Here is a 16,428-nt window from a genome sequence, read left to right on the forward strand (position 1 = left end):
TTCATTGGCATTTTTATTCACTTTTAAGATGAGGTAAAACTTTTAGACAAGAATATGCTTAGACAATGGGAAAACACTTGTATCTGTTAGGGCTCTCATAGTTACAGGGGACAGACGATTCAAATTGGTGTAAGCAAACAAGGAGAATCTATTGGTCCAAGTGACTGAAAAGGAAAAGATAATTAGCTTCAGGCTCAGCTTGATCTGGGTGCTCAAATGATGCCATAGGGGATCCTGCTTTTCCCTCTGCGCCTCTGCGTTGATCTCATTGGCTGTGTTCTCAGATGGGTTCTTCCCTCGTGATGACAAAGGCCACAGTAGTTCCAGCTTTTTGTCTTTAACTTTCCAAGTGCAGTGGGCAAAAGGGAGAGTTCTTCTGGGTTCCTATACTAGTACAGGATCTCATTCCCCCAGAATGCAATTGGGTCATGTGACTTCCCCAACCAATCACTACATCCAGGAGATGAGATTACACTGATTGGCCAGGCCTGTGGTACATTTGCAACCCTGAACCAATCACTGAGGCTGTGGTGGAGGTGGGCGGGAGGAAGACGGAGGTCGTCTGCTGATTGGTCAGCCCTTGGTCATGTGTAGTGACCCCTAGTAGGAGTGGACCCAGTCCATAATGGAGAAGAAGGAAGGGAAGAATCCTCTAAGAGGAAATTGAAGATTTTCCTCCTAAAGAGGAAGCAATGGATATCAGCTGGGGGCAGATGCCTGCTCCAGCTCTTAGGCAGGTTGTGATAACCTCCTTGTCTCCATTCCTTCCACTTGCAGGTGAAGGCAGAGTATGTGCATCTCAACCACCCACTCACCCTCTTGACCAGAGAGCGCGATTTGGCCGTGAAGGAGAAACACCAGCTCCAAGCCAAGCTGGAGAACCTAGAACAGGTCCTGAAGGTAGGCTGGCTTTCTGCATTTGGGACCACTCCTGCTCTTTGTGAGGTCAGTGTGAGGAAAGAGGGGCTGCAGGACCCCCGAGCAGAAGCTACGTCAAGCTCCTTTGGAAGCCATCATCCACATTCAGAGATGCTGGGGCTGCTTTCCCCCTTTTTGTGGTATAAAAAGCAATAAATAACAAAATTCCAGTGTTTCTGGAAGCAATCCCATAAAGCCAATTATGCATTTCCATTTCTTAGGATGTTAAACACAGCTGAGCTGTGCAGTGGCGGGCACTCCGCTCCTGAATGGAAATGGAGTCTGTTTACGTTAAAGACCAGAGGTGGCTACAGTGGGTTTCAAACTTCAGGAATTTTAAGCTGCTCCTCGGACGTTTAATGACCTTTGTTACAGAGAGGATAGCTAAACCAGAACATTGCTCTATCGGGGTACAGGTAACTGGATGTCCCTCACGCATTCCTGATGAGCTGAGATCTCCTTCAATATTTAGCCAGTGGGTTGATTTGCTATTGATGCCACTGAGTTAAGCTGAATGAATTTTTTCACCAAGTGTTAAAATTTGATTGGATTCTCATTCTAGGAAACTTTTTTTACAAAAATTAAAAAAAAATCATCTCCAGTTCTATGATCCAGTACATATATTACCAGGGTCATTTGCATTTCACAATTACAGAAAACAGGATTAGGCTGCATCCACAAATACTCTTTAAATCAAGAAGTGATTTTACCTCCATCTGTAGCCTCTTTGGGGAAGCTTTCGGAGTTCTGAGGGGAGCATCTGAGTAATTGCCAGGGATGGTGGTGGGGGAGTGGACAGGGTGGGGGGATGGGGATGAGGAGTGACCCCTCCAGGGATAATGGTGGGGGGAGTGGAGGAGGTGGGGATGAGGAGTGACCCCTCCAGAGATGGTGGTGGGGGGAGTGGAGGAGGTGGGGATGAGGAGTGACCCCTCCAGAGATGGTGGTGGGGGGAGTGGAGGGGTGGGGGGTTGGGGATGAGGAGTGACCCCTCCAGGGATAATGGTGGGGGGAGTGGAGGAGGTGGGGATGAGGAGTGACCCCTCCAGAGATGGTGGTGGGGGGAGTGGAGGGGATGGGATGGGGATGAGGAGTGACCCCTCCAGAGATGGTGGTGGGGGGAGTGGAGGGGATGGGATGGGGATGAGGAGTGACCCCTCCAGAGATGGTGGTGGGGGGAGTGGAGGAGGTGGGGATGAGGAGTGACCCCTCCAGAGATGGTGGTGGGGGGAGTGGAGGGGGTAGGGGGATGGGGATGAGGAGTGACCCCTCCAGGGATGATGGTGGGAGGAGTGGAGGGGATGGGATGGGGATGAGGAGTGACCCCTCCAGAGATGGTGGTGGGGGAGTGGAGGGGATGGGGGATTGGGGATGAGGAGTGACCGCTAAGGGATATGAGGTTCTTTTTGGAGTGATGAAAATGTTCTTGAGTTAGATGGTAATAACGGCTGCTGAACTTTGTGAATGTGCCAAAACCATGTCATTGCACACCAAAATGGTGACCTTTATGGTATGTGCATTCCATCTCAATGAGAAAAGAATGATTCCATCTCAATTAGCAAAGAAAGATGGCCTATTCTCTGACTACCAGCCCTGAATGTGGACCAAGCTGGTCCTGCAGTTCTCAGCAAGCTGACTGTCCTGCTTTTCCCTGTGTGCTCTAAGTCTTCAGAACATAACCCTCAAAGAGGAGGTGCTACCACATAATTCTTTAAGCAGCTGCCTTGATGACTGTGAGTTTTCTGAGGGTACACACCGTGACTTATCCAACCCTCTGCCTTTAGCGCCTGGGACACACATTCAGGGCTTAGTGAATTTAATGGAGGGTGTGCCATGAATCCCTGGGAGGAAGAAGCTTAGCGGAGAGTCTGCTGGATTAAAAAGTCATGAAAGATGGTTCTCAGTGGGGCCAGCTTGCCCTCCAGGGAACATTCGGCAATGTCTGAGGACACTTTTGATTGATATGACTGGGGAAGGGGAAGCCAGGGATGTAAAACCCTCTACCACGTGCAGATCAGTCTCCTACAGCAGATTATCACCTGGTCCCACATGTCAGTGGTACTGAGGCTCAGAAATCGTGTATCTGTTTCTTATTACTGCTATAGCAAGTGACCCCACAGTGTCTTGGTGGCTTAAAGTGATGTAGACGTATTCTGTTTCAGTTCTGGAGGTCAGAAGTCTGAGATAAGCCTCACAGGGCTATGATCTGGTGTTGGCAGGACTGAGTGCCTTTCTGAGCTTTGGGGAGAATTCATTCCTTGCCTTGCCAGCTGCAAGGGCTGCTGAGGGCCACATGCTCTGCCTTCAAAGCCAGGGAGGCAGCATCTTCCCTCCTTTCTGACCTCATGCCCTTTGAGTTGTTGGCGTTGTTTTCTTTTGTTGTCAGTAATGTGAGTGGAATTGGAACCTCAGCACAGTTTCAGTCAACCTGATTTGCTGAAAGCCAAAGCGGATTCTACCGGATCAGAGACCCATCTTGGGAGGATGTCAGGTGATGCAGGATTCCCAGCTAAGCGTACCTGAGGGCCGGCTCACAGCCCCTCTCCTTTGCCTGCACGGAGCAAAGACCCTGAAATGCCAGGCTGCGGAAGAGCCCTGGATTAAAAAGCCATGAAAGATGGTTCTCAGTGGGGCCAACTTGCCCTCCAGGGGACATTCGGCAATGTCTGAGAACACTTTTGATTGATATGACTGGGGAAGGGGAGGCCAGGGATGTAAAACCCTCTACCACGTGCAGATCAGTCTCCCACAGCAGACTGAAGGGCCACCAAATCACACCCACCACTGGGTTTGACTGAATTGTGAGAGGGATGTGCTTTTCCTTCCAAATACAAAAGCTTTCAGTGAAATAGATAAGACTGAAATTGGGGCTGAACGTTCCTGAAACAATCATGTCAGAATAATACTGAAACTGACTAGACGCGCCCCCAGCGTGGATCCCACAGTGATATTTAACCTGATTTGAGTCCCTCCTGATTTTCATACTTAAAAAAATGATAATTGATGACTTCATTATCTGTGAATGTGTTTTTATTATGCTTCTTTCCAAGAATATGTCCTAATTACCAAAATCATTAAATATAATGAAGTGATATGGAAGGAAGTAGAGTGTGTACATAAAGAGAAGAAAGAACTAAAATATGCTGCCTTGGAGGCTGAACATAGTTACCTCCAAGATTCTCATTTGGCTCTGAGTTTCCAGGGAGGCTGGACAGAAAAGAAAATATGAACAATTGCATAATTCTCACTTCCTCGGGGAAGGAAGCTCACTGCTTCCCCAGCAAAACAAAGCATGGCGTGCTGGACATGGTTTTCTTACTCGGAATATTATGTTAGAGGATGCAGAAAAATACAGAAGAAACTGTTGTCAGGAACAGTTTCATAGCAATGGAGGAGCAATTTTCCCAAGTCTCTTTCTTTGGAAGTTCTTTGGAGAAGAAGAGCCTAATGGCATATGGAGTTTTCAAGCCTGTCTTGCAACATTAGCAAGGAGAATTGAGGAGCAACGCTAGGCTAGATTGCCCCACATACAAGAAGAATCCACGAAGAGTTTTTCTTTGTTTTGTTTTGTTTTTTTTGAGATGTAGTCTTGCTCTGTCATTCTGGCTGGAGTGCATGGAGTGCAATGGCGTGATCTCAACTCACTGCAACCTTCACCTCCCAGGTTCAAGGGATTCTCCTGCCTCAGCCTCCCTAGTAGCTGGGATTACAGGCACCCACCACCAAACTCGGCTATTTTTTGTGTGTATGTATATTTTTAGTAGAGATGGGGTTTTGCCATGTTGGCCAGGCTGGTTTTGAACTCCTGACCTCAAGTGGTCAGCCTGCCTTGGCCTCCCAAAGTGCTAGGATTACAGGCGTGAGCCACTGCACCTGGCTGAGTTCTTCTTGATGGGACTTGAACAAGAGAAAATGTAGTATTCCTGAGCCGTTCATTCCTGGTCTGTGGAATCTAAAATACCAAGAGATGGGAAAGCACTGGAGGGTGAACCAAGTGGGGTGATCTATTGAGACTCTGCCCACATGTCCACCCTGTCTTTTGGGGAATTTCCCTGTCCCCAGCATCCCTATCAAGGGAAAGGGATACATCAGTGCATCTAAACAGAGATCTATATAGTGAGACACACGTGGCATCCTTGGGCCACAAGTTGCTCACTGTATGACTAGTCATTCATTCACAAGGGTCCATTGAGCGCTATGTACCAGGCACTGTTGCAGGCACCAAGGGTATAGCAATTAGTGAAATAGACCTCAACATTCAACTCCCCGATGAAGAAAAAGTCAAATGCATGTGATATAACGTCAGACAGTGATCAGTGCTTTGCAGAAAAGTAAACTGGGTAGAGGAGCAGGAAATCAGTTCCTGCTGATGGTGGCACTTTAAAAGAGTGGTCCAGGTGGCTTCCCGAGACATATATGTTGAGCAGAGGGAGGAAGCAGCCCTGTCAGTGTTTAGGGAGGAGCATTCCAGGCAGAGGGGAGTGCAGAGGGCCTGGGGTGCGTGGACGTCTGACATGTCCAAGGAGAAGAAGGTGGGCCAGTCAGTGAATGGGGAGGGGCAGGGAAGGAAAAAAAATGAAACCTGGATTGGGAATAAATTAGAGTCTTACAGGCCAAGGTAGAACTCCAAGAATTGTAGAACTGTATGCATTATCCCCTGTCCCAGGTAGAACTCCAAGAATTGTAGAACTGTATGCATTATCCCCTGTCCCAGGTAGAACTCCAAGAATTGTAGAACTGTATGCATTATCCCGTGTCCCAACAAGGCTGCATAACAAACCATCCCAAAGCCTGGGGCTTGACGCGGTCACAGTCCATCATTGCTCCCAAACCTCTGGTTGGCTGCATGGAGTTTCTCAGCTTGACTGAACTGGACTGAACAGCTCTTCCGGTCCAGCCAGGGCTCACATGCACCTGGGTGTGGCCACTGGAGGGTCTTGGTTGGTTGGGCTGGGGTGACCACCTTGCTCCTTGCTCTCCCCTCCTCCATCAGGTGAGATAGGGCTTGTGGCCAGGGCACAGTTGGGCCATGAATGAGGCAGAGACATGGAAGACCTCATGAGGCCCAGGCTTGAATGGAGAAAGGCACTTCTTGAATTCTGTTGGCCAAAGCAAAGCTCAGTGTCTGCCTGGTTTCAGGGAATAGGGACGTTAACTCGGTCTCCAGCTAAGAGGAGCCAAGAAGTCACGTCAGCAAGAATGTAGATGTGGTGCAGGGCAGGGAGCCCCAAATCAGGGCTTAGGCTGGGAGGGTTCTTGGCTTTGCCCAAGGGAGAATTCAAGGGCAGGCTGGTGGTGTTAGCAGCTTTTACTGAAGCGTCTGTGCATAGCAGCAGCAGAGGTCCTGCTCCTTGCAGAGCAAGGCTACCTCACAGGCTGTGCACCTAGAGTAGTGGCTCAGAGGTGACTCTGAAGTTGGATTTAAACCAGGTTTTAATTACATGCCAATTAAGGGGCAGGTTATGCAGCAAATTATTGGAAAATGGTGGTAACTTCTGGATGGCTGGGTCATTGCCATGGAAAGGGGTAGTTACTTCTGGGTGTTGCCATGGTAATGGTCAACTGACATGGCACTGTGGGTGCATCTCATGGGAAGGTGCTTCTGCCTGGGACCTGATTTAGCTAGTCCTGTTTGGTCCCGATTCTAAGCCTCATCTCTTACCTTCCTACCTCAGATGCAGGGGGTGACCGTGGCATAGTTTTGCACTCCGTTTGTGTCAGATGCCATTGGAATTGAGAGAGGACGTGCATCTGGCTTTGGTTTGTAGAGAGTCACTCCGGTGGCCACACAGATAAAATCAGGAGTGGAAGCAGGGACCCCACTGGGAGCCGTGTCCTGATGCGAGATAATGGGGGCTTCCACCAAGTCAGGGTGGGGAGAAGCGCGCAGGCTCAGGGCTCAGGCTCGGGGTGTGTCTTCAAGGTGGAATCAATAGGGTTTGCTGATGGACTGGACGTGGAGTGTGAGAGGCGGGAAGGAGTCAGGACGTGAGTTTTTGGGGTAGCAAGGGTGTTGTCTGCTGCGACAGGGAAACCTAGGGATGTGCGGCTCAGGGTCGGGGCATCACCACGTGTGGGAGATGGCGAGCATAGTGACCCCTGGATCCTCGGGGTGGGAGAACTCCAGGTTCCCACTCTACGGACCTCCCGGCTGATCCTCAAGAAACCCACGTTGTTCCATTAGTAGATGACAGGTGCAGTAGAACGGTAGAAGTGGCTCACTTGGGTTAAAGCATGATGCTCAGGCAGTCACCACCACGGCTTTTCATCCCAAACCCCGTGGTCACCATTCTCATCTCGGCGTCTTGTGTCTTCCACGTCCTAAAGTGACTGGGGGGCAGGGGGCGGCGTGCGGCCTGTGAATGAAGACTGCTTGTCCTGTGTTCATTGGGGTAATTAACAGCTGTGGAGCTGTGCCAATGTGCATTCAGGGCCTCTCTGAACTGATAATTAGCCCACTGGTCACATTCATATGCGGGCTTTTTTGTTTCCAAATATCGCTGATGTGCCGTCTGTCTTAATAGTGATCATCCAGTTTAGCTAAAGACAACGTGCCCTGCTTCCCTGCAGCCCGTGACTGGTTATGCACAGAAACACATGGTGTATTCATTTATTTTTTGTTGTTGTTTTTTCTCAGAGAAGGAGTCTCGCTCTGTCGCCCAGGCTGGAGTGCAGTGGTATGATCTGGGCTCACTGCAACCTCCGCCTGCCACGCTCAAGTGATTCTCCTGCCTCAGCCTCCTGAGTAGCTGGGATTACAGGTGCCCGCTACCACACCCAGCTAATTTTTGTATTTTTAGTAGAGATGTGGTTTCACCATGTTGGTCAGGCTGGTCTCGAACTCCTGACCTCGTGATGTGCCCATCTTGGCCTCTCAAAGTGCTGGGATTACAGGTATGAGCCACTGCATCCGGCCCACATGGTTCTTTTCAGAGCCCTTTTTGACTGTATTGTGGGGACTGCCAAGTAATTTTCACTTGAAGAGTCAGAAAAGTATGTCCAGATATGCAGATTTTAAAGGGAAATGGATTTGTTCACCTCAGGCACCGGCTTCCTGAAGAATTTCAAAGCCTGCAGTACTTGCCCTGATTAAAACCTATATAACAAACCTGCACATGTGCCCCTGAACCTAAAATAAAACTTAAAAAAAAGAAATCTAGTTGGACCCACACCCAAAGACATATTCATTCAAAAATATTGAGCAACCACTTTGCGTCAAACGCTTTCTTGTTTCTGGAAAAAGTGATCTAAATCCATGCCCTTGGTTCTGGTGGAGAGTTGATAAATTAACGTGCAGGTCAGGTGGGGAAGTGAGAAGGGGTGAAGGGTGATAGTCACGGAAGAGCTGGTTTACATTTAGTGGTTGGGGAGACCTCACTGTGGTGAGTCCTTTGAGCAGAGACCTGGGTGAAGCCAGGGAGGGAGCTGTGCAGAAGTGCAAAGGCCCTGGGGCAGACGGTGAGTGCCTGCTGTGTCTGAGAAGTGTGTGGAAGTCCGAGGAGCAGGAGTAGAATGAACGCGGGGAAACAGTTAGAAGATGAGGTCAGATGAGGGAGATGACTTGGAGCAGATCACTTAAAGCTTTTGAAGGCCAAGTGATCTAACCTGAATTTTTAAGGAATTATATCTGCAACTCTGTAGAGGTGTAGTACACAAGAGGAGGTGCAGAAAGACCCGCACAGAGGTACACCAGTTAGCTATTGCTGTATCACAAAGCACCCTGATATGGTTTGGCTCTATGTCCCCACCCAAATCTCATGTTGAATTGTAGTTCTCCATGTGGGGGAAGAGACCTGGTGGCAGATGATTGGATCATGTGGGCAGACTTCCCCCTTGCTGTTCTTGTGATAGTGAGTGAGTTCTCACAAGATTTCTTGGTTTAGAAGTGTGTAGCCCCTCCTGCTTCATGCTCTTTCCTGTTGCCATGTGAAGATGTGCCTGCATTTCCTTTGCCTTCTGCCATAACTGTAAGTTTCCTGAGGCTTCCCTAGCCATGCCTCCTGTACAGCCCGAGGAACTGTGAGTCAGTTAAACCTCTTTTCTTCATAAATTACTCAGTTTTAGGTATGTCTTTATAGCACTGTGAGAATGGACTAATGCGACCCCAAAATTCAGTGGCTGAGATTAGTGATTTGTGTTGATGTCTCATGGCTGTGTTGGTTGACTGGGCAGCTACATGGTTCTCACCTGGGGTCTCCTCTTGGGTAGTTACACTTAGATGGCAACTGAAGTTGCAGTCGTCTGCAGCCTTGGCTGGCTCTTTGCCTGCATGTTGTCCTCTCCTGAGTTGGCTAGAAGAGAGGGGACAGGCCAGATATTTCTCTCCTCATGTGGCCTGTCTACAGGCTAGCTTGGGTTTCCTCACAGCCTGGTGGATTCGGGGTCAGAATTCCTCCACAGTGGCTGAGTCCCCCCAGAGCAAAGACCTCACGAGCCCTAAGCAAAAGCTACAAGGCTACTTATGACTCAGCTTTGGAAGTCTCTTCTGCCAGGTCCTGCTGGAGAGAAGACAGGTGTAGGTCTGGATTCAAGGTGAGGGGATGCCACAGGGGCATGCGTAGTGGGGTGTGGGGTCCATTGTGGAGAAGTGGCATCCTTGGAGACCAGCTGCAGAAAACCTTTTGAAATCATCCAAGCGAGTGATGATAGAGGCTTGGACCAGAGTGGTGGATTCGATGAGAACTGTCAGGTTCTTGATGCACTTTGAAGGTGGAGGTAACAGGATGCTGACAGATTGACTTTGGCTTAAGCAAGAAAATCCAAGGATGATTTGAAGGCCTTGTAGTCTGAGCAAGATTAAGAAGAAAGTGGCATTGATGACGTGCAGAGGACTCAGGGGTGCGTGGTGAGGGGACCAGAGGAGGTGGGAGGAAGTCAAGAGCTCAGCGTAGGACCCGGTGTGGGATGCCCATGCAGCATCCAAAGGGAGAAGTCACGTGGGCAGCAAGATGCCCCTTTCTGGAGTTAGGGAGAGATACAGCTGGAGATGGGAATTTAGGAGTCCTTCGATTAGAGCTGGTGTTTAAAAGTATGTGCCTGGAGAGATTGTAGGTACAGAAGAGAAGCAGTAGTGAGGGGTTTACTTCTATTCTGAAAACTGACACCGTTTGGGTCAGGGCCTGTGTGATCTGGCCATGGCTGCCTCTCCAGCTTCCTCCACCACCACCCTTCTCCTCCTCACTGTGGCACACGGCTCCTTTCAGCTCTCCCAGCAGACACGTCCCATCCCACCTCCGGGCCTTGGCGTTCGCTGTGTCTGCTGTCCAGATTGCGTTTGTGCCGTTGCCTTCCAGGAGACGAGAAGCTCAGTAGTCTTGGAGTGGACCTGTCTCCCCTCTTCCAGCTGTCCCCGGTGAGGGCAGAATGGAAGTGAAGAGCCAGCCAAGCCTGCAGATGACTCCAACTTAAGTTGCCATCTGAGCACAACTGCTTGGAGACCCCAAGTGAGAACCACGTGGCTCAGCCCAGTCACCCACAAAGCCATGAGATGTCATATCTTTTCCTGCTTATCAATGTATCCCTAGTATCCATCCTGGGAGGGAGAAACCATACCATCAACGTTTAGGGACGAAATGAGTGAGTGACAGACACAGGCTGTTCTTTTTTTTTGAAACGGAGTCTCGCTCTGTCGCCCAGGCTGGAGTGCAGTGGCCGGATCTCAGCTCACTGCAAGCTCCGCCTCCCGGGTTCACGCCATTCTCCTGCCTCAGCCTCCCGAGTAGCTGGGACTACAGGTGTCCGCCATCTCGCCCAGCTAATTTTTTGTATTTTTTAGTAGAGACGGGGTTTCACCGTGTTAACCAGGATGGTCTCGATCTCCTGACCTCGTGATCCACCCGTCTCGGCCTCCCGAAGTGCTGGGATTACAGGCTTGAGCCACCGCACCCGGCCCACAGGCTGTTCTTAAGTCTGTGCAGTGAAGCTAGTCACTGCTAAGCCACCTGCTAACAATATCTGTCACCTTTACCACGACCGTCAGGGCCATTCTACCTAATACCGTGTGTCCCCTGGAGGCCATGCTCCACCCTGCAGCCACAGCCACCCTGTTAAAACTGAAATCCAGTCCTGCCTCTCTCCTGTGTAACACCTACCAATTGCTTTGCATTGCACAGAGATAAAAACCTAAACCTACTACCTGCACTCTCTGGCCCCACCTAGTCCTTCAGCCTAGACTCTTCCTGTGCCCCCTTCCATCCTGTACCCACATGCCCTGTCTGTCTTTGTCTTTCTGGAACATACTCATTTATTTCCACTCCAGGGAATTTGCACTGAGTGTTGTTTTGTTTTGTTTTGTTTTAATTTGGAATGCTGTTTCCCTCAGCACTTTGTATTTCTGATTCCTGGCTTATTGGGCCTGTTTCATGTTGCTTTCCTGGCCATCTGGTCTAAAGGACCAGATATATACTGATTGGACTCGATATATACTGATTGATCAATGAATTAGTAACTGAGCAATTACATGCATGAATGAGTGAGGGGTTGAGAGATTGCCTGGCTGAACCGACCAGCACTGCAGACACTTGCTGCCTTCGCAGAGAATGACTGAGCAATCGGAGGCCTGGAGTCAGTGCTGCCTTTGTGGAGAATGACTGGGCAGCCGGAGGCCTGGAGTCAGGATGCTTCTCTGCAGAGGTTGCTTCTCTGGGGCTCACAGGTGACTCTATAAAGTCACATCTACAGATCAATCTGCAGTTTCTTTCTGGAACAGACAGACTCTCTCCAAGGGGAGTAAACACTGGAGAGTTCGTGATTTCCAGCATCTCCTCAGCCTGGGCGGCTGTCGGACAAGGATTTCTCCACCCCACACTCCTTGTTGCATTTAACTCATAGTCAATCCTCTGTTTAGGTCCTGGCACAGGAGTCTGATCAAAACACCCAGCACTCCTCTGAAGCAGGGTCCCTATCAGAAGTGAGCACATTGTGATAAACAAAATGCTTTTTATTCTCTAGCTTCTCAGATTCAAGTAAAAAACACATTGGGCTTTTTTACTCACTGCAAAACAAAACAAAACAAAACAAAAAAAGTCTCATGTGTTTTTCACGTGAGTTCCTATTGCCTGATACTCAAGACATTCTGGGTCCTCAACCTCTCCCCAGCTCCTGGGTAAAGGAACCGCAGTCTGTGGGGCTTCACTCACAGCAACTGCCAGAGTGTCTCTCCAGCCCCTTCTCCGTGGCCCGTGAGACGCTTCTGTTCTTCAGATGCGGTAGAGCGACGGCTGCTTTTATATTAGAGTCCTGGCAGGGAAGAACGGTTTAACTTCACACTCACAAGGTTTAACTTCAGAGAGCTCAGTCTAGAAGCAATTAGAGGCAGGGGCCGGCGAAACCACCAGAGGCTGTGAGCAGGATCAGTGGTCACGGAGCCCAGGGAGGAGAAGGCAGGTGAGAAGCTTCTGGACGGAGGGGTGGGTTGAATCGGCCTCTCCCCATGTCTCTCCCCACACACCTGGGTGTGGGGCCTAGTTTGGAAATAGGGTGTTTGGAGATGTCACCAGGTAAAGGTGAGGTCACACATCAGGGCAGGCCCTCATCCAGTGACAGGCTTTGTAAGAGAAAGGAGAGGGGAGTTTGGATAGAGACACAGATGCTCAGGGAGGAAGCCACGCATGGATGGAAGCAGAGATCAGAGCGATATGACCATGAGCCACGGAGTGCCCAGGAGATTGGAGAGGCGGGAAGGAGCCTGCCCTGGAGCCTTCGGAGGGTGCGTGGCCCTGTCCACACCTTGACTGAGGACTTCCGGCCTCCAGGGCTTGAGAGGATGGGTTGCTGCTGTTTTAAACCCCCAGTTTTTTTCCACAACCCCTGCTGCTGCGGGCCCTGTGGACTCACAGGGTGAGAAGCGGGGCCTGTCGGGGGAGCCAGATGCACATCCCAGTCTCTCTTCACTCCGCTCAGTGACGTCGGGGCGGTTGTGGTCTGATGGCCTGGGCAGAACACCTTGAGGGTCCCACTCCTCAGAGACAGGACAGGAGTCCCGACATGCGGAGAGGTGCGCGGTCCTCCTTGGCTCCTCTGCGTAGCCTGCAGCTGAGAGAAAGGTGTGCCTGAAGGAGGCCATCACAGGCAGGAAAGCATCATGTGTCACTTTCTGGGGAGTGGCTCTGTCCATAGCTGCTGGGGGCCCGGCCCAGAAGGGGGCTCAGGGGGATGGGGTCATGGCCTTTCACGAGGTGCCACCGTGTGCTGGTCTCCCATGGACAGAAGCATCCCTCCTGCAGGAAGTGGATGGAGCCTCCCCCTCACAGCCTCCTCTACCCCAGAGCTGCTCAGCAGGGCTGCTGAGACCGGAGTGAGGACAGTGAGATGCTGGATTAGTTCATTTTCATGCTGCTAATAAAGACATACCCGAGATTGTGTAGTTTATACAGGAAAGAGGTTTAATGGACTCACCATTCCACGTGGCTGGGGAGGCCTCACAATCACGGTGGAAGGTGAAAGGCGTGTGTCACGCGGTGGCAGGCAAGAGAAGAGAAGGGAATGAGAATCAAGGGAAAGGGGTTTCCCCTGATAAAACCTTCAGCTCTCGTGAGACTTACAACCACAAGAACAGTGCGGGGGAAACCGCCCCCATGATCCAATGATCTCCCACCAGGTCCCTCCCAGAACACATGGGAATTACTGGAGTTACTATTCAAGATGAGATTCGGGTGGGGCACAGCCAAACTGTGTCAGATGGCTACAGGCATGGACGTACTCTCTGCCATAGTCTACAGTGCTTTACAGTTTAGGGCAAATGAGTCAGCGGCAGAATCCTCACCCACCCTGGGGGGACATTCCTGTTGATTTCAGTAGCCCAACCTAATTCAAAGACTTTGGGCTTTTAGTTAGAACAGTCTGGGTTCAAATTTGAATGCGATCGTTAACTAGTTGTTTACATGCGATCAAGCGAACTAATTTCTGGGAACCGTGGTATCCTCTCATCTTTAAAGTGGCCATAAAGTACCTTTCTAGATGTAAGGGTTCAAAGCATAGAATGTGCCCAGTGATCTAACACAGTGGCTGGTACTGGAAAGGTTGGTGATCAAGAATAGCTAATACTGGGAGCGATTTCATTGATACACACCCTCAAAGGAATCTACTAGAATAGACAGAAGGATAGCCAGTTACCATGCCAGATGTTTGGAGTAAAATGAGAAGCAAACCCAAGGTTATTTCTGTTTTCATGAAACTTAACCTTCTACTGGGGTGGGAGGAGCACAGAAAAAAATCAGGTCATCTAGCAAATAGATAAGAATTTCAGACACGGAGGAAGATGGTGATGATGAGCCAGGGTTACCTGGAGGGTGAGGGGAGCGCAGGGCACCCTGCACATGTCTGTTAGGGGGTGACGCTTCAGCTGAGGCCCATGTGACAACAACGGCCTGGCCAAGCAACGTCCCTGGGGAATTCTCACAGGGGCAAGAGGAGACAATGGGTAGCACCGAGGCGGGAGCCACTAGGGTATGTGCCAGCATGGCTGAGGGCGTGGCCCAGGGCAGGTGTCCAGAGGCATGAATCCAGGCAGATGGGGACAAGTGAAGCAGCTCCCCTCCTCATTTTGGGGGATGCAGAGGGTCAACTGTGCTTCCCCAAATGATGCCCAAGTCCTAAATCTATGTACTTGTGAATATGACCTTATTTGGAAATGAGTCTTTGCAGGTGTCATCAAAATAAGGTCATGCTGGAGTAGGGCAGACCCTAAACCCAAGGACTGTTGTCCTTGTAAGAAGAAGAGACACCCGAGGGGATGGGAGTGAGGTGTCTTCTGGTCAAAGATCACCAGCCACACCAGCAGCTGGAGTGGGGCATGGAGCGGCTTCTCCCTCAGAGGTTCCAGGAGAGGAGTCGGCTCTGCTGACACCTGGGTTTCAGCCTTCCGTCCTCCAGAGCTGTGAGAGGAAACCTTCCATTGTCTTAAGCAGGAGTGCCAGTTGTGGTACTTTGGGACGCAGTGGTCATGAACGCATCCGTTTCCCACACATGGTCAAGTGCTCTGGACAGCAGGGAAGGGGGTATCCCAAGTAACCAGCACACAGGGCTGGAGTGTGGGTCCCGGAGGCCTCCGTGGGTTCCCTGACTCCTACTTTGTACTTTCTCTCTTTCTCTTGCTCTTTGTCTTTCTCTTTTTCTATCTCTCTCTTTCTCTCTCTCTCTTTTTTTTTTTTTTTTTTGAGACAGGGTCTCACTCTGTCACCCAGGCTGGAGTGCAGTGGGCAATCTCAGTTCACTGCAACCTCTGCCTCCCGGGTTCAAGCAATTCTCTTGCTTCAGCCTCCTGAGTAGCTGGAATTATGGGTGCCCGCCACCAAGCCTGGCTAATTTTTGTATTTTGAGTAGAGATGGGGTTTCACCATGTTGGCCAGGCTGGTCTCGAACTCCTGACCTCAGATGATCTGCCTGCCTTGGCCTCCTAAAGTACTGGGATTACAGCCACTGCGCCCAGCCCTACTTTGCACTTTCAAAGCACGTTTGCATCCACCGTCTTACTGTGAGACTGTGTGGAGGCAGCGGCAGAGCAGTGCAGGGAGAACCATGGTGGCGGGGAGGCGCCGACTTCCAGGCCTGACGCTTGCTGGGGTCTGGAGTGGGCTCCAGGAGGGCCAGGGCAGGGTCTGTCCTTCTGAATCGTTCTGTCCCTGTCCCCAGCGCAGTGATACAGAATGCGTGCTCTGTCCCAGTGTGTGGGATGTACTCACAAGGGGCTGAGTCATCTCCGTGAGCCTCGGTTTACCCATCTGTCACAAGCTTGTATTTTTATATCCTCACCCGATCGATGCTTGTCTTTCCCACTGGGATGTTAGCCCCCCACAAGCCGGGGCCTCTCAGCTTTGTGTCCACCGTGTCTCCAACACCTGTCAGGCCACCTGGACGCAGCTGGTGCTCAGGAAACACTGTACAGAGGAGAGCAACAGAAAGGGCGGATATCCGGGCAAATGGAACAGGTTAGACCAGGCTGTTTTTCTCCTCGTAGGCTCTTTCATATACATAAATGATGCTTCAAAGAAAACGTAGAACACTCTGATGGGGTTTCAGTTATATAGATGGAACATGTAAGAATTCCACTTGGAAGGGCAAGTTTTAATTCTGAGTAGATTATTTAAATTTAAATATGTATTTTGAATTCCCTGGGGCAACCACTGAGAGTGACATAAAAACATATAGAACAGCACTCCCCAGAACATAGAACAGCCCTCCGTGGAACATAGAACAGCCATCTGCGGGAACATGGAACACCAGCCGTCCGCGGGAACATAGAACGGCGGTCTGCGGGAACATAGAACAGCTGTCTGCGGGAACATAGAACGGCCGTCCATGAGAACATAGAACAGCCGTCTGCGGGAACACAGAATGGCCCTCCGCGGGAACACAGAACGGCCCTCCGCGGAACATAAACGGCTGTCCGCGGAACATAGAATGGCACGCGGCGGGAACATAGAACGGCCGTCCACGGGGACATAGAACGGCCGTCCGCGGGGACATAGAATGGCACTCCGTGGGGACATAGAACGGCCGTCCACGGGGACA

General features: G+C 50.5%; 1 protein-coding gene across 1 annotated transcript in view; it reads left to right on the forward strand.

Annotated features, from left to right (window-relative positions):
* The window catches only part of RIMBP2 (RIMS binding protein 2), a 231,209-nt gene that overhangs the window by 119,294 nt on the left and 95,487 nt on the right, over window positions 1–16,428 (forward strand). Inside the window, exon 3 of the mRNA XM_011961210.1 lies at window positions 778–900. The gene's annotated coding sequence lies outside the window, so the exon portion shown is untranslated. The remainder of the gene's footprint in view (window positions 1–777; window positions 901–16,428) is intronic.

The sequence above is a fragment of the Colobus angolensis genome, unplaced genomic scaffold, assembly GCF_000951035.1.
Source record: "Colobus angolensis palliatus isolate OR3802 unplaced genomic scaffold, Cang.pa_1.0 Scaffold115, whole genome shotgun sequence".
Taxonomy (NCBI): Eukaryota; Metazoa; Chordata; class Mammalia; order Primates; family Cercopithecidae; genus Colobus; species Colobus angolensis.